Below are 22,821 nucleotides of genomic sequence, written 5' to 3' on the forward strand. Positions count from 1 at the left end.
TTAAATTCCTCTCATCCCTCTCTCTCTTTTTTAAGTTACTGTGGAAATAAAGCTATAATAAGATGTACAGAAGGAGGCAAAGCAGAGAGAAGAAAAATGTGAGGGTCACAAGAATGCATTCACAGAACTGTATTCAAAATATATACATAAAGATATACTCAAAGATCTATTCAACAGTATATTCTTTATGAATATATAAATACATTCTTCATAAAAATGGTCTTCATGAAAATATTCTCCTCATGTATATATATTTATGGATATATATTTCTGTTGGGGCAGAGAGAAATCAAGCACTCTTTAAGATATTGTATTCAAGATAAATTGAAAAGTGAGAAAAACTTTACAGAAATATTAAAAAGATAGTGAGGCCGGGCGCGGTGGCTCAAGCCTGTAATCCCAGCACTTTGGGAGGCCGAGGCGGGCGGATCACCAGGTCAGGAGATCGAGACCATCCTGGCTAACACGGTGAAACCCCGTCTCTACTAAAAATACAAAAAGAAATTAGCCGGGCGTGGTGGCGGGCGCCTGTAGTCCCAGCTACTCCGGAGGCTGAGGCAGGAGAATGGCGTGAACCCGGGAGGCGGAGCTTGCAGTGAGCCGAGATCGCGCCACTGCACTCCAGTCTGGGCGACAGAGCGAGACTCCGTCTCAAAAAAAAAAAAAAAAATTAAAAAAAAAAAAAAAAAAAGATAGTGAAACCATCCTATCAAATATAGATGGCTGTAATTTACTTTTTTAAATTTAGTAGATAAAAGAATATTGGCCTTTAGTGAGTTAGCTTTCAATGAATTTGCTTGTATTGAAAAGAATTTCAGGGATTGGCCTAAGTTTTGTGTCCAGGTAAAAGTATTAAACATAATTCATATTAGAAATCAAAACTCATAAGAATTAAAAATGGGATTGCTTTTAATTTTTTGTTATTTCCACATGAAATACCGGGATTGCTGTATCTCCTTCTCCATTGCCTACTCCAGTGGAAATCCTGCTGGTCAGGGAATTAACTAAAACAAAGGTTGGGGTGATACGGTAGAAATGTGGATAAAAGTGGGCAGGTAGCGAAAATTGGATTGGTATTCTCTACAAAGGCAGAGTAATCAAGTGCTTAACACAGAGTTGGAGAATTGTCTTCTGTGCACTGAATTTAAGTAGTTTAAATATCCTTAGGGATGGAAATATTTTCTTAGCATAAAACACAGGTGCATGTGCTATACCGCCAAGGAAAAGCATTGGTAAACATTTGAACCTTCTTCCAATGGCCTAGTCCAGAGCCAAGCTTTCAATCTACATCAGTGACTTGGGTTTCTCATCATACTCAAATAGAGATGGGCTGTTTGCAATGTAATAAAAGGACGGCCTCAAAGTAATAAAAAGTCTCAGAGTTGCATGAGGAATCTTTATGCAAAGGCAATGAGGGCCAAAATAATCTTCAAAGGAGTTGACTATGTTTGTTCAGCAGCAAGAAGCTTTTAAATGGAGAGCATTCACTGGCTGTTTGTACTGGACAATGATTTTTACATTCCAGTCACCTCACTTAGTCTCGTTGGACCAGGTTCTTCCTTTTTAGGTGAAGAGGTAGTTGGCAGAATGTCTTTCCTGGCATAGAAGAGAGAAGAAACTTTTTGTTTTCATCTTTTCAGACTTTTCAAAGCTTCCATGCTTATATCAGATTATGACAATAAAAGCAAGAAACAACAGATCACTCATTTTTTGGGAGATAGGAAAAGTCCAGTTCTGCCGAGAGTTCAGGATCTCTTTGGCCTTATTGCCATGACAATGCATATTCTTGCTTTTTATTTTCTTGTGCTGTTTCTCCCCGGACAGAACTGCATGTTCTCAAAACATGGGCAACATTTTCTTCTTTTTCTCAATGAACAGTGGTCATGACAGCAACCAGTGTGCCTTCTTCAAAGAAGAAAAGCACTCATTTCCTATTTTGATTAATTTTACTTTAAAAAAAACCTAGTTCCTGAATCTTTCTCTCTCCCCATTAGAATGTGTGTTCCCAACGACTATGTGGTCATAAGAATCTTCACCAACATGCCTCCTTTCTTCTTCTAGCATTCATAACATCTGTATAACGGCCAAATGACTGACTCTCTTCTCTCAATTCTGGCATTTTTGTCATTGTTATTGTTGACAAATATTGGGGAATTATTTTTAAAATTACCTTGCCTTACTGTTTTCCTTGGTTTCTGCCTCATTTTGAACAGTTTTCTTTTGCAGTAGGGAGGAAGGGTGAGGATATAGTGCTGTTAATATTGAGGCTGTAGCTTCTCTAATATTTGGATGAGAAGGTGGGAAGGAAGGGAAGGTTATGAGTGTTATGAAAATTAAATCACACAGAAGCATCTTTACTTCCAAATTCTTTTTAAAAGTATGCAATTCTGACTCCACCAACTATATATAAGAGTACTTAAAATACTGATGTTTAAAAAGTGATGATTTGACAATAAGAATGACAAATTTCAGTTAAACATAGTTGCCTTCTGAATGGGAGTGATCCATCTTTAATAGCAAGGAGACTTTATGTCCATTTGGATTCACAATTGCAATGGACTCAGAAGAATCCCGTGTGTCCCATCATATGACCATTTACTAACACAAATTGAAGCTTGTAAAATTTAATGAATAGATATATTACATTGTTCTCAAAGGAAAAATACCATTTTGCTAATGACATGTTTTATCAAAAGTAAAGATTCACTTTAAGAAAATATTTTAATCAAGTTAGTTTTTCTGCAGTGGTACAATTTGAACAGAACAAGTTGACATACTTGAGGTGCACAATAAAAGGGGAATAAAATAATAGCACTAGCCTAAATTGGGCTGGAGCTCTTCAACAAAGTAATTGTTACAGGGTGCAAGCTGAAAAAACAACTATCCATTTTTTGCAGAACTTTAACTCCAGCATGAGGTGTGGTGGAGTTCCACAGGAAACCATTTTTGGGGGAAACAAACAATTATTCTGGACATGTGGTGAGGCAAAAGAATTGGAATCTGGCAGGCTTAATTGCATTAAATTTGCTCTGGGTGTAAAATATGTTAATTTGCCACTGTCTGGAAGAAATCATGGTGAGTCATTCACAGAACTACTTAGAATCTATTTCTGACATGTCTAAGTATCTATTGCTTTGGCCATTGCCTTTTCTCTTCACAAATCTACTTTTTAATAAAGTGTAAAAAAAGCAGGAAAAATTATTTTATCTTAGTCCACATGAAACAAATTTCAAGCAGAAATTATTGAGTTGAACAAGCAGCTGGTAAGATTTCATTTCTGTTCTGACATTATTTTGTATTTTCTGTTTGATCACAGTTTTTATGAAAAGGAGCAGGATCATTCTTTATTCTTGGTGATAATATAAATAATTTCTTCCAATTTATTACTAAATCAGAACCATATTCTATTCATAAAATGAGCTCTCCCAATACCAAAAGATGGTATATGTACTTTCTAACCACTATTATTTCAGAATAATGTAAGGCAAATATCTATGTATTGAAGCAGACGAGGATTGTCTTGAAAGAAAAAAAAATGAATCTAGTAGTTTAAAATAAGAATTTTGTTTTGTGATCTCAAAATATCTCCATAATTTGAAACATAATACCACCAATACACAAATAATGCAACTTCAGCAGCTATCTCGAACCTTTTAGCAAGAAGGTCCCTTGCTAGGTCTTCAAAATTGCAGCATCTGAGCTAGTCTTTTACTAACTACACTTTATATAATTAATGCTAATCCTAAATTAAGCAATTTGAAAATAAAACATAAAAATCTATTGGGTTTATAATCAATCATTAAACAACTGACATTAAGCCATTGAATAAAGTAAATACAATGCTTTACTATTATGACAGAAGTAAAACAAAAATAACAGAATCAAACAGTATTTGGAAATATTGTTTAGCTATCTCTATCTTGGAGATAAAACACAGGTTCCCAAAATGCTGCCACCTTCCTACCTGTTTTCAACTAGCAATGAACATGGAATTATAAAAATTTGCACACATAACGCTTGTCTCTTAAAATAGCACTAAACATATGTGAAGTCTCCAAATTAAAGCTTACCCCCCACCACCCCAACTCCAGAACATTGTAACCACAAATGCCTTGAGATATTGGCTGAATCATCCCCCTTTCCAAAATTGTCCATCTGTCTTTGAGAGTGGCTGTGATCCGGAGGCTCAAGTTGACTTACTCACTGAGCTGCCTGCCAGTTTAGATGCACTTTGTAGGTGGAAAATTGTTGGTCTTTGTCCCTCCCAGCTTGCAAGTAAAATGAAGCTGCCAAGAGATAAACGCATTCTAAGTTTATCATGCTATTCTTGGCCTCAAACTACAAGCCATAAGGCAACTATTGCTCAAGGTACCGTGTTTACAAGTGTTCAGTCCTCCGCTGTTTCAGAGACCCAACAAGATGGAATATCTTCCTGCCAGCCTATATTTTGTTTTTTCCTAAGCTTTCACATTTTTCAATTTCTTTTTTAAAAGAGGGAAATGGAGCAGCTTCCTTGAAATCATTTTGAAGGTTTGAAGTCTTGTTAAAATTTTGATTATGATGTGTTTAGGTTTTTTCCACATAAGCACTGTAAGTTCATAGTAAGACTGGACACTTCTTTCCATTATTATCAGTATTGTTATATTTACTATTATTTTATTTAAAAGTCAGCAATATGTGTACTAATTATTTCTATATAGATCTTTTCCATTGTTGCTATTTACTATTTTATTTGTTTACTATTTTGACCTTTAACACATTTATTAAAATAAAACCCCTTTTTGCTTTTAATTACTATTTTTTTTTTCCTGCCTAGGTAGAGGTATTGAAAATAATGTAATCAGAGTTTGGTAATATTCTCAAAACCCCCAAAAAACATTTTTTTTGAAAGAAAGAGTACTGAGTTACTGAGTTAACTTTTCTCACAAATGTCTTCCTGGCTGCATTGGATAACAGGATGTATTGAGTTCATACATCTTAAATATAAAAGAGGAGTATAGCTATATCACATCCTATATTGGCACAGTATATTGACATGTATTATGTATGATGTTACACTGTTTAAATTATTAGAAATCACATTAAAAGAAATTATAATAAGATAGGGCTTTTTACCAAATCTAGGATATTTGGCAAAGATATGATAATCAAGTTCAATCCTTGATTTACAAATAAGACTTTGAGCTCTCCGAGTTTTAGAACTATATTTTATATCATGATTTCTTTGCATTTCATTAAAAGTAACATTTTCTTCAGATTTCAGCGTAGTACACAGATAATTTACCTATAGAAAAAGAGCTTAATTGGTTTTTTGGAGATGGGCGATAGTAATCCACAACCTGGAATATTTTTTAACATACTCTCGCTAATCTGTTCTCATTCAATGATTTAATGCTGCTACAAATTAAATTCACTGACTACATGACAATTGAAAGGAATGTTAGAAAAATTTACTTGTTCTAGTTTAAGTTCTGGGGTAGGGAAGAAAGATTTGCAACAATCCACACTGGGAGATTGCAATAAAAATGCATTGTTAATTTGAAGCATTACTTAGGATCATTCAAAAAATCAAAATCAGTATGTCCATGTTAAAATGAGCAGAGATAGCTTTAAGGATTGTTATACTTAAGACTTAAAATGGGCTGCACAACCACCTGATGGCCTTCTGAAGATGTACAGATAATGAAGGAAAATGGATGAACATTCTATTTGAAAATTATCTATATGCCAGTTTTAGAATTTACCTGCAGCACTCCACATCTTGATCCATTGAGGTTGCTATAACAAAACAACAAAAACTGGGTGGCTTATTGGCAACAGATATTTGCTTCTTACAATCCTGGATGTTGGGAAGTTCAAGATCAAGACAACACTAGACTTGGTGTCTGGTGAGAATCCACCTTCTTGCTGCCTCTTCACATGGTGGAAGGGATGAGATAGCATGTTGGGGACTCTCTCTAATAAGGGCAATAATTCCAATCATGAGAGCCCTGTCTTTGTGACCTAATCACCTCCCAAATGCACCACCTCCTACTACCATCATCTTGGAGTTAGGTTCCAACATATGAAATTTGCGTGACATAAACACTTGGTTTATTACATTCCACTAGCAGAAAATATGAGTAATAATCTCATCAGCACATGTAAAAATGGTAACTACCTTTGTTCTACATGACTCAAAGTAGGTTGGCAAGACTCATGTGCATTCCAAAGACCATCTAGTCAGAGGCATTTGATGTCTTTGCTTTACAGATATCTTACTCTTGGTTTATTACTCTAATACAGTGTTTTAAAGTGTTCTTATCTAGCACAGAACAGCTAATTTGGTTATAAATTATGCTATGATACTTTGAAACTCATATTTAATTGTTAGAACATGCAGGACTTCTACTTTCAAAGTCTAAGAAATTGCATAGATTTTGAAAGAGTAAGGGACTGATTTGGCATTAGTGCCTAGCATTGCTAGAATCCAATATTCTTTGAGTTGATGAATATGACCTTTCCGCAACTGGTGGAGAGGACTCTACCAGAGCATTGTTATGTTGGCATTGTAAAAGGAACAAGATAGGTTCTTAGACAAATATTTAATATGTTAGCAGTCATACTGAAAAGACACATCTGAATAGTAGTTTATAATCTTTTGCTATGTACACATTTATAAACTATTTATTTGTATTTAAGTCTGATTATTGGTTCAAGCCAAATGTAAGTGCATCCAAGAGTCAGAGTCATGAAGTAGGTGGGTTTCAGCATTCAAGGTCACTAGTAAGAAATTAGAATTTTATGTACCTGGAATTCTCAAATACTGAATAAATTTTTTTAAAAAAAGGTTTTTTTTTAAAGATTAAGAATATTTTCAAGAGTAGAAAGTTTAACATTTCTGAAATACCTTTGCAATACCTATCATGCCAGGATATTTCTTTAACTTTTCAATTTAATACTCTAAGGATTCTTTGTTTTTAATACAATTTCTTTCCATTTTGTTGGGTGAGTGTCCTTGAGGTGATATATATATGAGGTCATGCTGTGTGTTTCAGCTAGTCCAGATAATGCTGTCATAACAACACTAACCAAAGCTTAAAATCTCAGTAGCTTAAGTGAAAGTTTATTTCTAATTTATACATGTTCAACAAGGTGAACCAAGAGTCTTCAGGTTCACTGGGGGCTCTGTTAATCAAAATTACTGCAAGATCTGACTAACGGAGGATTAAGCTCAATACACATGTTGATAACTAAGAAAGCAGAAAAAAATGTACAAAGTGAATTATTTTACGGCTTCTGAAGCTTTTATCTGGAGGTGAAATTCATCACTTCCCACATTTCTTAGCCAAAGCAAGCCACATTATATTAACTAACCCACAGTACACATGATATTGTCTAACCCAAAGTATGGTAGATGAATACTTTTATACCTTGTGCCTTGAAAAAATAGAAATGGAAAATTATTGAACAGACCTCATGACTTGACTAATACAAGATAAAATGCTTACAACTATTAAAGGAAGTCATTTTTCCTAAAGCCACTGGAAGCAAAAGGCATTTGATAAAGAGCTTTGTTTTTCTTCGTAGCATTAGTATAATACATTGGGGTGCCATTAGGACATTTGGGTGCCATTACGCTTTGCTTCTATCTAAGTCTTACTTTATTGTGACTGCCATAATTATGCCATGATAATCACTTGCTTTTGGGGATATTTCAATGTTTCCACTCTTTTGCTCAGAAAGTTCAAATGGAAGCATCTGTTTCTATTTGTGAACTGTAGTAGTGAATGAGCAGCAGCTGAATAAAAATAAACCTGGCTACAGACAAATTGTGTCCTCTATACAAGCACAAGTGAAATGGATAAAACAAGATCCAGCATATAATAACATGATATCATATAAAATTATCCAAGTATATGCAGCAAACCCTTGGTATAAAGCATATTATTTTAGTGTTTTGAGATCACATTGAAATGGGTAATATGTACATTCATGTGATTTATGTAGCATTGTGGAGAATTTGACTCCTTAATTATAAGCATAATGCTGGAAACACTGTTAAGTCTTATCAATAATTTAACTTAAAGGAATCAACACATTTTATAGATAAATATACAATTTCAATCAACTAAAACTTCTCATTAAAGACTTAAAGTAAATCTCATCGCATCCTACACATTTTGGTGCCTGAGTTATGGTCTACCACTTCTCTGGCAAGAGTGCCGTGATGATTATCCCAAATCTTACATTTTACATTTTTTACGCAATCGATATACACGTCAGATACCCAAGAAATGACCTAGAATGTCTCCTTGAAGGCAATGAAGACTTACAGGAGTTGTTACTGTTACCTATTTTTGCATACTATATTCTAATAATTTTTCCCCCTCAGCTGTCACTCCTGGTGTAAAAGAAGAGCTGGGTCTTTGTACAATTCATGAGAATATGTTCAAATAAAATCGTAAAGGACCAGAGGCTCTAAGTAAGCAGAGGAGGAAAGACATTAGATAATTTCTAGAGACAGAATATAAGAAACTATGAAAATAAGAATATGTGGAAATGAAAAGAGAAAGAGATAGCCAACAGGAGCCGGCCTGTAGAGATATTTTGGTCTTTGATGGCTTCCTGATTCTGCTTACCTTTTTCTTGAAGTGGTCTGAATAGTAGGTTTCCTTTCCTCACAATCAAAATAATTCTCTAAAATAGTGGAGGTGTCTTAATTCTACCTAGCACAACCGAATACTGTGCCTTAAGAAAAACTCTTAAATTGCAATTATTCTGACCATTTTTGGTCTTTCATGTGCAATTAAGTCCAGAGACATTCTATCGATAAGTGTCTAAGTAGTTGTTTAAATAATACTAAATATAGCCTTTAAACTTTATCTAAGAAAACTGTGTAGCTATCAGAAAATACATAGAACTTAATCTTTCTATATCACTGGCACAAATATGGACCGTGTTTTTTTTTTTTTTTTTTTTTTTTTTTCTGAGATGGAGTCTCGCTCTGTCGCCCAGGCTGGAGTGCACTGGTGCAATCTCGGCTCACTGCAAGCTCCGCCTCCCGGGTTTACGTCATTCTCCTGCCTCAGCCTCCCGAGTAGCTGGGACTAAAGGCGCCCGCCACCTCGCCCGGCTAGTTTTTTGTACTTTTTAGTAGAGACGGGGTTTCACCGTGTTAGCCAGGATGGTCTCGATCTCCTGACCTCGTGATCCGCCCCTCTCGGCCTCCCAAAGTGCTGGGATTACAGGCTTGAGCCACCGCGCCCGGCCTGGATCATGTTTTTTATTAACCATTGATCTCTGATCTACTGAGAGGTTAAAAGATCCCAGAAAAGGCTCCAGAGTGAGAATTATAATTTGTGTCGTCACACAAAAGTCTAAAATTTTAAATGTTAACTATGGATTGCTTCTCCTGTAGTAAATACTGTCTCACAGTGAGGCAGCTGATGACATTTTTTTAATTAGCGAATATTATATGCAATATGCATACCTTTGTGACTAAAGGGAAAACTTTTTTTAAAAAAACCTTATAGCATAAGGGTGCAATTTGTTGACTGTTTCTATGTTTGGGGAGTTAAGACAATATATAATTATGCTTGAGAAGTCAGTGCCTTGTGATACCAATTAAGAATGGTAGCGTTGCTGTTGCATCCCAGTTGTTCTCTTTTTTATAGACCTAGATAGTTTGATACTTTTTTTCTTTTGCTTAAGAAAAGAAAATTACATTCATCTTCTAAACATTTCCTTAAATTGAGGCAGCACATCACTTTGATTAAATTTCATGAATAGGGCACCACGATAAGCAAAATTATTAGGACAATTGAGTCAGGTTAAGATGAATAATATTGTCATTAATTTATATTATCAACCTTTTTATTTCATGAAATAAGTTGACAAATGATGCGAAGACTCAGACTTTTACTATTGAATATATAGTGACCAGAAAGTTTAACATTGACAGCCTTCAACATTTGATCCAAGTAGCTTACTGAAATATAATAGCATAACAAGTATAGACAAGTGGGTAGAGCATTGGAACAGGAGTTCAAGGACCCATTCAAGTCTTTGTTCTGCCTCCTATAGATCATTGCTGGATCATCTACTGATGTCTTGTGCATCTTAAGTTCTTGATTCTAAGTAAAGGAACTCAAAACACTTGAATGTTTTAACTCACCGGGATGTTATGAAACTCAAATCAAATAATACACAAGAAATATATTGTAAGTTATAACATACTGAGTAAATGTAATTATCATTCAGAAGCATCTCATTTAAATTATCCATTTTAAAATATATATTAACAAATGATAGGATAAAGCAGATACTGAATCTATAATCAGAAGACATGAATGTTAGCAGTCTTTACATAATCTCATGAGACCTGAAGTAGAAACTTAACCTAGTGGGACATCAATAGCCTCTTAATTTCCTAGGAAAAGGTTTTGACTTCCTGTCTATTCATAGAGTCATAGCAAGGATGGAATAATAGGGTCTATCCAAGATTTTTCCCCTTAGATAAATTTATTTTATAAATATCTCTAAATATACTTAATTCTCTCCTTAAAAGTAATGTATCTGTTGTCTATGATGAAGTGATGGAATAAAATTAACCTCCCTCCTAATCTAAAAAAATTAAGAGGTTCTCTTTTTTAAAATAGACTTACATAGTCTGCTGCTGCTTTTATACTTATACTAAGCAAAAGAAATTTACACTCATCTTCAAAACAGTTCCTTAAATTGAAGCAGCACATCACTTTGATTACATTTCATGAATGGAGCATCACAGCAGGTGTAATGAGATGATTCATATTAGGAAAGTTGAGTAGGCTGGGGGCGGTGGCTCACGCCTGTAATCCCAGCACTTTGGGGGGCTGAGGCGGGCGGATCACAAGGTCAGGAGATCGAGACCATCGTGGCTAACACGGTGAAACTCCATCTCTACTAAAAACACAAAAAAATTAGCCGGGCATGGTGATGGGCGCCTGTAGTCCCAGCTACTTAGGAGGCTGAGACAGGAGAATGGCGTGAACCCGGGAGGCAGAGTTTATAGTAAGCCGAGATCGCGCCACTGCACTCCAGCCTGGGCGACAGAGCGAGACTCCGTCTCAAAAAAAAAAAAGAAGAAAAAAAAAAAAAAAGGAAAATTGAGTCAAGTCAACTAAAAAAAAATAGAGAAAATATATGAAACAATGGGCACTGGACATCATTCAGTAATGGACAGTGAACTCTTACAGAAGAGAAATCAATGAACTGAGCTATATGATTGCCCCAGTTTACAGCCTAGAGAGAGTTTTCATGCCCCATGCAAGGAGCTGGGACCCAAACAGAGTCCATAGCCTCCCTGATATGAGGAGGCAGGGGAAGCCACAACAACTAGAATTTGCAGAAAAGAGTGCCACAAAGGAAAGCTCTATCAAGAAGAAGGAGCTGCAAAGACAGAAAGAACTTTGGCAATCTGTGCGGGGTCCTCTTTAAGTCTTCATTTGAGTATATATAATTACATGTATATGAGAAATCTACTCAAAGCCAGGGAGTCTCAGAAAATGAAGAGTCAGAACAATATCTGGTGATCACAAAAAGATAGTAACAGTTTGTATTTCCACAATCCATACTGGGAACATTAGGTAGAATGCTCAGAATGGGATGGGTATTACCTTGCCTTAGTGGAGCAAAATTAGCCATAGATTAAGAATGTTCCTGCCAGGGACATTAGCTCACTCCTGTAAGTACTTTGGGAGCCTTGAGCTCAGAAGTTTCAAAGCAGCCTGGGCAACAAGGCAAAAACTCGTCTCTACAAAAAAAATACAAAAGTTAACCAGGCATGATGGCATGCACTCATGGTCCTAGCTACTCAGGAGGCTGAGGTGGGAAGATCACCTGAGCCTTGGACGTTCGAGGCTGCTGTAAGCCAAGATCGTATTATTGCATTACAGCCTGAGAGACAGAGTGAGATTCTGTCTCAAAAAAAAAAAAAAAAAAAAAAAGGAATGTTTCTGGAATTACCTAACAAAACTTTAATGCAAATTTTGAAAGGATCAAATGATTTTAAAGTCACTTGCATCCTAAGCCAAAGTTCAAGAACAATTAAAGAAATTTTATGTATATTATGTACATAGAATTATATTAATTATATATTATTTTTAAAAATATGTATATATAAGCATATGTACATGAGAAATCTACTCAAGGCCAGGCAAAGAATCTCAGAAAATGAATAGTTACCATAATATCTGGTTATCACAAAAAGATAGGAATATACATATATATTATAAAATAAATATATGTATATATTTATATATGAATATACATGATTTATATGTATATTTCTTTTATAATGTTTATATATTCCTTTTATAATATATTTAATTCCTTTTCCAATATATATTATATATAATATATGTATGTACATCTATATACGTATCAGCACCCAAAAAGTAAAACAAAAATAGTATCTGGCATCAAATAGAAAATTACATTATATGCAAAGAATATAAACCTTGATGAGGATAAAAGCCAGTCAATGGAAATGAAACAGATGCTAGAATTAGCAGAAAAGAATATTAAACAGTTATTAATTTAGTGCAAAAGTAATTGCAGTTTTTGTAATTTTTTTAAATGAAAAAACCACGATTATTTTTGCACCAACCTAATATCAGTACTTTATCCATATATTTTAAAAGGTAGAGAAAGGTATGAGCATATTAAGTAGGTATCCTCATTTGTGAATTCTATCAAAAATATTTTATGTAGAAATAATATCAAGTTTCTTACAGAAAATTGAAAAGGGGAGAACAGTTCCAAGCTCATCCTATGATTAATCCATGAAACTAGCATTATCTGCAAATAGGAAGACATTATAAGAAAATAAAGCAATATGTCAACTTCACTTGTGAACATAGATGCAAAAATTCTTAACAATGCTTTAGCAAATCAAATTCAACAATATGTGAAAAGGATAAGACATCATGAAAAAGTGAGGTTTGTCACAAGAATGCAAGATTAGTTCAAGATTCAAAACTCAATCAATGTAATCTACCATTAATGACTAAAAAAGAAGAAAAGCATAAATTTATCTCCAGAGATACAGTGAAGGCATTTATCAGAAATCCAGAATCAATTCCCCACAAAAACTCTCAACAAATTAGGAATAGAAGAGAATTTCTTCTGTTTTATAAAGGCCATATATTTAAAACTCACATTTAATATCATATTTAATGGTGAAAGATTTCATGTTCTCCCCTAGGATTGGAAGCAAAATGAGGATATCCACTCTCATTACTTCCATTCAAATGTACTACGGGTTCTAGTCAGTATATGAAGAAAAGAAAAAAATCATACACACTAGAAAAGAAGAACCAAAACTGTCTTTATTTGCAGATGGTATAATATATAGAGAAAATACACAAAATATTAGGATCTTAAATGTATATTAAGATTTCTCAGTACACAGTCAGTACATACATATCAACTGTATTTCTATAAGTTGTCAATTAACAATGTTTTAAAATTGCTGTCTAAAATAACATAAAATAGTGGAATACTTAGGGATACACTGAAAAAGTATTATAAATATCTGTGCACTGAGGACACAAATCAAAATTGCTGAGAGAAATTAAATAAGAGCTAAATAAGTGAAGAGTTATACCATGTTCTTGAACTAGAAGACTTGATATTATCAAGACACAAATTTTTCCAAAATAGATCTATATATTTAATGCAATTCTAATAAAGATTCATCCTAGAATGCCTGTTTGAAGATATTGTCAAACCAATCATAAATTTATGATATACCTAGACCATAAAGGACCTAGAGTAGTCAAAATGACTTTGGGTTTTTCAACTTTGAAAAAAATTAGAGTATTTACTCTACCTGATTTAGATATCTAATATAAATCTCCAGCAATAAAGACATTGTGGTATTTGCAAAATTATTAATGGACGACAATAGAGAATCCAAAAACCGACCTACAAACATATAGTCAATTTTTTTTATAAAGACACCAATACTATTAAATGAGGAAATAATAATCTTTTTAATAAATGGTGTTGGAAGAATTGGATAGCCATATTCTAGGAAGGAAGGAAGGAAGGAAGGAAGGAAGGAAGGAAGGAAGGAAGGAAGGAAGGAAGGAAGGAAGGAAGGAGGGAAGGAAGGAAAGAAGGAAGGAAGGAAAGAAGGCAGGGAGGGAGGGAGGAAGGAAGGAAAGAAGGCAGGGAGGGAGGGAGGAAGGAAGGAAAGAAGGCAGGGAGGGAGGAAGGGGAAGGGGAAGCGAAAGGGGAAGGGAAAGGGAAGGAAGGAAGGAAGGAAAAGAATGGAAGCAAAAAAGGAAGGAAAAAAGAGGAGGGAGGGGCATCGTTACAGTAGCTTATGCCTGTAATCCCAGTGCTTTGGGATCCCAAGGCAGAAGGATTGCTTGAGGCCAGGAGTTCAGCTATAGTCACCAATGATCACACGGGTACATTCAAGCCTGGACAACAAAGTGAGCTTTAAAATTAAAAAAAAAAAAAAAAATTAAAAAAATAAAGAAGGAAGGAACCCTCAACACTTCATATTATGTACAAAGCTTAATGAAAATAGATCATAGACCTAAATGAAAAAGCTAAACTATAAAAGTGCCAGAAGAAAACAAGAGGAACAATTTTTTTTTTTTTTAATTTGGGTTAAGGGGTGGGACCAAGATAGCCAACTAAAACCAGCAGCAATTGGAGGTTCCCATTGGAAAGGACCATAATACATGTGAATCCTGCACCAGCAACCAAGGTATCCAGGTTCTCTCATCAGAACTGACTAGGCAGCTGGCATGACCCACGGAGAGGAAGGATGATCAGTGTGGTCCACTGGACCATCTGAGAGCCACATGGGGTGGGGGAGCTCCCACAACCCAGCCAAAGGAGGCGGTGAGTGAGCGTGCTATCCAGCTGGGGAAATGACACTTTTCCACAGAACTGTGCAACCCACAGATAAGAAGATGCAACTCAGGAACCCACACCACCAGGGCCTAGGGGCCCAAACCCAGAGCCACACAGATTCTCAACAGCCTTGCAACTAGAATCTGCTTAAGCCTACCAAGTTACTGGGGGGAGGGGTGACCAGCACTACTGCTAAGGCTGCCTGCAGTCTAAGCTCTTTGAGCTCCTTGTGGGAGGGGCAGCAGCCAGCACTGGGACTCATAACTGCCTAACACTCTAAGTTCCCTGGACAGGGGAAGAGCAGCATCCATCTCTATAGCTCCAGGTCACACTTTTCTCCTACTGAAGCCTGCTGGACAGTTTGGTCCCAAGAGGTGTCCCCCACAGCCCAACACACCAGCTGTGGCTAACTGTGGCCAGAGCACCCCTTCAGACCAGATCGTGACCCATCCTTCCTCACTGGGCAGGGCCTCCCTGCAGGAACTCCAACACCACCATCCAGAGGCTCAGGGACAGAACCCTGATCTCTCTGGTCCTGAGCTCTTAGGGGGAGGAATGGCCATAGTCTCTGCAGACCAGCAGACTTAGCCTTTCCTCCTGGTAGCTCTGAGGAATCTGGGCAGCCCAGATGAATGGGTTTCCCCCCAGCAAAGTGCACCCTCTCCACCAAGGGACAAAGTGCTTTGTTAAACGGTCCTGTTCCCCATGCCACCCAACTTGGTGAGATACCTACTCCAAAAGGGGTTGTCAGACACCCTATATAGGAATGATCCTACTGGCATCAGGTTGGGGACCGTCAATGTCAGAGATCCCAGAAACAGGTGCGGGCACCCATCTTTGCTGTTCTCCAGCCTCCTTGAGTGATAGCTTCATGTGCGAGAGTGAACCAGATGAATAGGGCCTGAAGTGAACCCCCAGCAAATCACAAAAGCCCTGCAGAAGAGTGACCTGACCATTGCAAGAAAAGCAAACAAACAGAAAACAATAACAACGGCATCAACAACAAAAACAGTCCCCTTAAAAACCCCATTCAAGGGTTGGCAGCCTCAAAGATTGATACTAGACATACTCATGTAGATGAGAAAGAATCGATGAAAAAATACTAAAGACCCAAAAGGCCGGAGTGCCTCTTATCCTCCAAATCATCACAACATCTCTCCAGCAAGGGCGCAGACTGGATGGAGGATGAAATGGACTATTTGACAGAAGTAGACTTCAAAAGATGATTAATAAAAACCTGTGCTGATCTAAAGGAGCATGTTATAACCCAATGCCAAGAAGCTAAGAACCTTGATAAAAGCTTAGAGGAGCTGCCAACTAAAATAACCAGTTTAGAGAGGAACATAAATGACCCGATGGAGCTGAAAAACACAGAATGATAACCTTGTGAAACATACACAAGTATCAATAGCTGAATCCACCAAAAGGAAGAAAGAGTATCAGAGTTTGAAAAAGACCTTGCTAAATAAGGCAGGCAGACAAGATTAGAGAAAAAAGAATAGAAAGGAATGAACAATACCTCCAAGAAATATGGTACTGTGTAAAAAGACCAAACCTACAATTAATTGAAATACCTGAAAGAGATGGAAAGAATGGAAATAAAGTGGAAAACACATTTTAGGATATTATGCAGGAGAACTTCCCCAACCTAGCAAGACAGGCCAACATGCAAATTCAGGAAATACAGAGAACACCACTAAGACACTCCATGAGAAGATCAACCCTAAGACATATAATCATCAGATTCTCCAAGGTGAAAATGAAGGAAAAATGTTAAGGGCAGCCAGAGAGAAAAGCCAGGTCACCTACAAAGGAAAATCCATCAGACCAACAGCAGACCTCCCCGCAGAAACCCTGCAAGCCAGAAGAGATTGGGGGTCAATATTCCACATTCTTAAAGAAAAGAATTTTCAACCCAGAACTTCATATCCAGCCAAACTAAGATTCATAAGCAAAGGAGAAATAAAATCCTTTTCAGACAGCCAAATGTGAGGGATTTCATCACCACCCGGCCTGTCTTCCAAGAGCCCCTGAAAGAAACACTAAATATGGAGAAATAAAACAAGATACCAGCCATTGCAAAAACAAACTGAAATATAAAGAGCAATGACACTATGAAGAAACTACATCAACTAGTGTGCAAAATAACCAGATAGCATCGTGATGATCAAATTCACACATAACAATTTAACCTTAAATATAAATGGGGTAAATGCCCCAAATAAAAGACACAGACTGGCAAATTGGATAGTCAAAACCCATTGGTGTGCTGTATTCAGCAGACCCATCTCACATGCAAAGACATATATAGGCTCAAAATAAAGGAATGGAGTAAAATTTACCAAGCAAATGGAAAGTAAAAAAAAAAAAGCAGGGGTTGTAATCCTAGTCTCTGACAAAACAGACTTTAAACCAACAAAGAACAACAACAAAAAAAGAAGGGCATTACATAATGGTAAAGGGATTACTACAACAAGAAGAGCTAACTATCCTAAACATATATGCATCCAATAGAGGAGTACCCAGATTCATAAAACAAGTTCTTAGAGACCTACAAAGAGACTTAGACTCCCACACAATAATAAGGGGAGCCTTTAACACCCCAATGTCATATTACACAGATCAACAAGACAGCCAATTAAGAGGGATATTCAGGATTTGAACTCAGCTCTGGGTCAAGTGGACCTAATAGACATCTACAAAACTCTCCACCCTAAATCAACAGAATATACATTCTTCTCAGTGCCACATAGAAGTTTTTCTAAAATCAACCACATAATTAGAAGTAAAACCCTCCTCAGTAAATGCAAAAGAATTGAAATCATAATGATCTCTCAGACCAAAGTGCAATCACATTAAAACGTGGGATTAAGGAACTCACTCAAAACCACACAATTACATGGAAACTGAACAACCTGCTCCTGAATGACTCCTGGGTAAGTAATGAAATTAAGGCAGAAATCAAGAAGCTCTTTGAAACCAATGAAAACAAAGACACAATGTACCAGAATCTCTGGGACACAGCTAAAGCACTGTTAAGAGGGAAATTTATAGCAGTAAATGCCCACATCAGAAAGCCAGAAAGATCTCAAATTGACCCCGTAACATCACATAAAAGAACTAAGAAGCAAGAGCAAACTAATCCAAAAGCTAAAAGATAAGAAATAACTAAGATCAGAGCAGAACTGAAGGAGATAGACACACAGACACATACACACACACAAAATCCAAAAAATCAATGAATCCAGGAGATTTTTTTTGAAAAAATTACCAAAATAGATAGACGTCTAGCTTAGACTAATAAAGAAGAAAAGAGAGAAGAATAAAATAGATACAATAAAAAATGATGAAGGGAATATCACCGCTGACCCCACAGCAATAAAAACTACCATTAGACAATACTATAAACAGCTCTATGAAAATAAACTAGAAAACCTAGAAGAAATTGATACATTCCTAGACACATACACTCTCCCAAGATTAAACCAGGAAGAAGGAGAATTCTTGAATAGACCAATAAGTTCTGAAATCGAGGCAGTAATTAATAGCCTACCAAACAAAAAAAAGCCCAGGGCCAGGCAGATTTATAGCCAAATTCTACCAGAGGTACAAAGAGGGGTTGATACCATTTCTTCTGAAACTATTCCAAAAAATTAGAAAGGAGGGACTCCTCCCTAACTCATTTTATGAAGCCAGCATCATCCTAATACCAAAACCTGGCAGAGACACAACAAAAAAAGAAAACTTCTGACCAATATCTCTGATTGACATCAATGCAAAAATCCTCAGTAAAATGCTGACAAACCGAATTCAGCAGCATATCATAACACTTACCCATCACGATCAAGTCAGCTTCATCCCTGAGATGTAGCGCTGGTTCAACATATGCAAATCAATAAACTTAATCCATCAGATAAATAGAACCAATGACAAAAACTACATGATTATCTCAATAGATGAAGAAAAGGCCTTCAATAAAATTCAACATCCCTTCATGCTAAAAACTTTCAATAAACTAGGTATTGATAGAACGTATCTCAAAATAATAAGAGCTATTTATGACAAACACACAGCTAATATCATATAGAATGAGAAAAAAATGGAAGCATTTCCTTTGAAACCAACACAAGACAAGAATGTCCTCTCTTACCACTCCTATTCAACATAGTATTGGAAGTTCTGGTCAGAGCAATCAGGAAAGAGAAAAAAAATAAAGCGTATTCCAATAGGAAGAGAGGAAGTCAAATTGTCTCTGTTTGCAGATACTATGATTCTATAATCAGAAAACCCCATCGTTTCAGCCCCATTCTCCTTAAGCTAATAAGCAACTTTAGCAGTCTCAGGATACAAAATCTTTGTTCAAAAATCACAAGCATTCCTATACACCAACAACACACAAGCAGAGAGCCAAATCATGAATGAACTCTCATCCACAATTGCTACAAAGAGAATAAAACGCCTAGGAATACAGCTAACAAGGGATGTGGAGGCCCTCTTCAAGGAGAACTACAAACCGCTGCTCAAGGAAATAAGAAAGGACACAAACAAATGGAACAAACTTCCGTACTCATGGATAGGAAGACTCAATATCATGAAAATGGACGTACTACCCAAAGTAACTTACAGATTCAATGCTATTCTCATCAAACTACCATTGACATTTTTCACAGAATTAGAAAAAAACTACTTTCAATTTCATATGGTATCAAAGAAGACCCCGTATAGCCATGACAATCCTAAGCATAAAGAACAAAGCTGGAGGCATCACTCTACCCGACTTCAAACTAAACTACAAGCCTACAGTAACCAAAACAGCATGGTACTGGTACCAAAACAGACATATAGATCAATGGAACAGAATAGAGACCTCAGAAATAACACCACACATCTGCAACCATCTGATCTTTAACAAACCTGAGAAAAACAAGCAATGGGGAAAGGATCTCTTATTGAATAAATGATGCTGAGAAAACTGAGTAGTCATATGCAGAAAACTAAAACTGGACCCCTTCTTATACCTTGTACAACTCAACTCAAGATGGTTTAAAAACTTAAATGTAAAACCCCAAATCATGAAGAAAATCTAGGCAATAACATTCAGGACATAGGCATGGGCAAGGACATCATGACAAAAATGCCAAAAACAATTGCAACAAAAGCCAAAATTGACTAATGAGATCTAATTAAACTAAAGAGCTTCTGCACAGCAAAAGAAACTGTCATCAGAGTGAACAGGCAACCTACAGAGTGGGAAAGCAGTTTTGCAATCTCCCCATCTGACAAAAGTCTAACATCCAGAATTTACAAGGAACTTAAACTTGTTTACAAGGAAAAAAAAAAAAAACACCATCAAAAAGTGGGCAAAGGATATGAACAGACACTTCCCAAAAAAAGACATTTATGCAGCCAACAAACATATGAAAAAAAAGCTCAATATCACTAATCACTGGAGAAATGCAATTCAAAACCACAGTGAGATACCATCTCATATCAGTCAGAATGTGGATTATTAAAAAAGCAGGAAACAATAGATACTGACAAGCCTGCAAAGAACAGAAACATGTTTGCATGGTTAATGGAAATGTAAATTAGTTCAACCTTTGTGGAAGACAGTGTGGCAATTCCTCAAGGATCTAGAAACTGATATACTATTTGGCCCAGCAATCCCATTTCTGGGTATATACCCAAAGGAATATGAATTATTCTACTATAAGACACATGCATATGTATGTTTATTGTGCACTATTTACAATAACAAAGTCATGGAACCCACACAAATACCCATCAATGATAGACTGGATAAAGAAAAAGTGACGCATATACATTATAGAATACTATGCAGCCATAAAAATGAATGAGATCATGTCCTTTGCAGTGACATGGATGAAGCTTGAAGTCATCACTCTCAGCAAAATAACACAAGAACAGAAAACCAAACACCATTATGTTCTCACTCATAAGTGGGAGTTGAACAGTGAGAACGCATGGACGCAGGGAGGGCAACAAAACACACCAGGGCCTGTTGGGGGATAGGGGACGAGGAGAGAGACCTTAGAGGATGTGTCAATAGGTACAGCAAACCACCATGGCACTCATATACTTATGTAACAAGACTGCGGGTTCTGCACATGTATCCCAGAACTTAAAAACAAACAAACAAACAAAGCCAACAAACCCTTTTTGGTTAAAAAGTATTTCTAACATATGACAAAAACACAACCCATAAAATTAAAAAATATATAAATTTATATATATTTCATTTCAGATTTTCAAAAGACACTATTAAGAAAATGAAAAGATAAGGTATAGACTTAAGCAAAAGATATGCAAAACACCTCTATTTCATAGAGGACTTGTTTTCAGAATACATAATGAACCCACAAAACTCAATCATATGTAAACAAACAATCTAATATTTTAAATGAGCAAAGATTTGGACAATTTGCCAAAAAAGATATATGGATACTAAATAAGCACATGAAATCATACTCAATATTATTAGTCATTAGAAAATGCAAATTAAACTGCAATTAGATATCCCAACACACAGCTCAGATGGTTGAAATTAGGTTGACTTAACACATCATCCACTGATGGTGAAGATATGGAATGATTAGAATGCTATATACTGATTTGAAATGAAATATAACCACTTTGAGAAACATTTTATTGTATATGTGTGTTAGATGTGTACCTATCATATGATACAGCCATTCCATTTCTAGGTATTTACCTAAGAGAAATGATAGCACATGTCCACGTAATTACTTGCACAGAAATTTTGCAGCAGATATATTGGTAATAGGAAAAAAAGAAAACCATCCAAATGATGATCAAAAATTGACTAGAAAAATAAACTATATAGGCTACTACTCAGTAATAACAAGGATCATGACAAAATGGATAAATCTCAAAAGAGTTTTGCTAATTGAAATAAGCCAAACAGAAAAGAGTACTTATTCTATGATTCCATTTATATGAAACTCTAGAAAATACAAACTAATCTATGTTGACAGAAAACAGGTAAGTGACTCCCTGGGGATGGCAGGTGAGGGAGAAAGAATGGAGGGTCACATAATATTGGAGCACAAGAACCATTTTGGGGGGCAATGTATATCTCCATTATCTCTATTGTGATGATGGTCTCATGGGTGTATACAGGTCAAAAATCATCAAATCCTACATCAATATGTGTAGTTTTGTACAATTATTTCTTTTGAAATCAAGAGTATATCTGCATTAAATCAATAAAGACTACAGACAACTTCATTTGCATATAATTGGTAATAGAACTTCTTACATAGAACAAAAGTGACCATTTGCAAGATTTGTGAAAATAATATGTACATAGGCTTTGACCATCAGACCTCTAAACATATTTACTACTGAGATGTGAACCTAGAGTTGTATCTAAGACATATGAATTTGAAACAGTGCTTAAGTGCCTTACTGACAAGTCATGTGAATAAAACAATCAATTTGTCTTTGATAATCAACTCTTAGATTTAAGGCAGCTGAAATGTACAAACCAGCGATGTACATGTGTTAGCCATCCACAACCCTATGTGGTCTTAATAACATTGTTATAAGAATAATGTCATTAACCAATGTGATCTCATATGCTGCCATGATGTATAGCCACCCTTTCTTATTTTCTGTTCTGAAGAACAACTTTGTGGCTTCACTTAAAGGAAGTGGTCTTTTGTTTCTCCCTGAGGTTGTCATACCAACAATTATTTAGCTATAATTGGTCCGTAGGAGGTTAGGATCAGCAGCCTAAAAATGCACTTTAAGGATTTCAGATTTCAGTTCAGTGGTTAAATTATAGCATTCTTTCTCTTTATAGTAATATTCTGAAAATGTCCATTTTAGACCTTTTACCTGCCCCCCATCCCCCGCCATCTTTTTATTTAGAGGAAGTTTCAGTTC

The sequence above is a fragment of the Macaca thibetana genome, chromosome 6 (genome assembly GCF_024542745.1).
Source record: "Macaca thibetana thibetana isolate TM-01 chromosome 6, ASM2454274v1, whole genome shotgun sequence".
NCBI lineage: Eukaryota > Metazoa > Chordata > Mammalia > Primates > Cercopithecidae > Macaca > Macaca thibetana.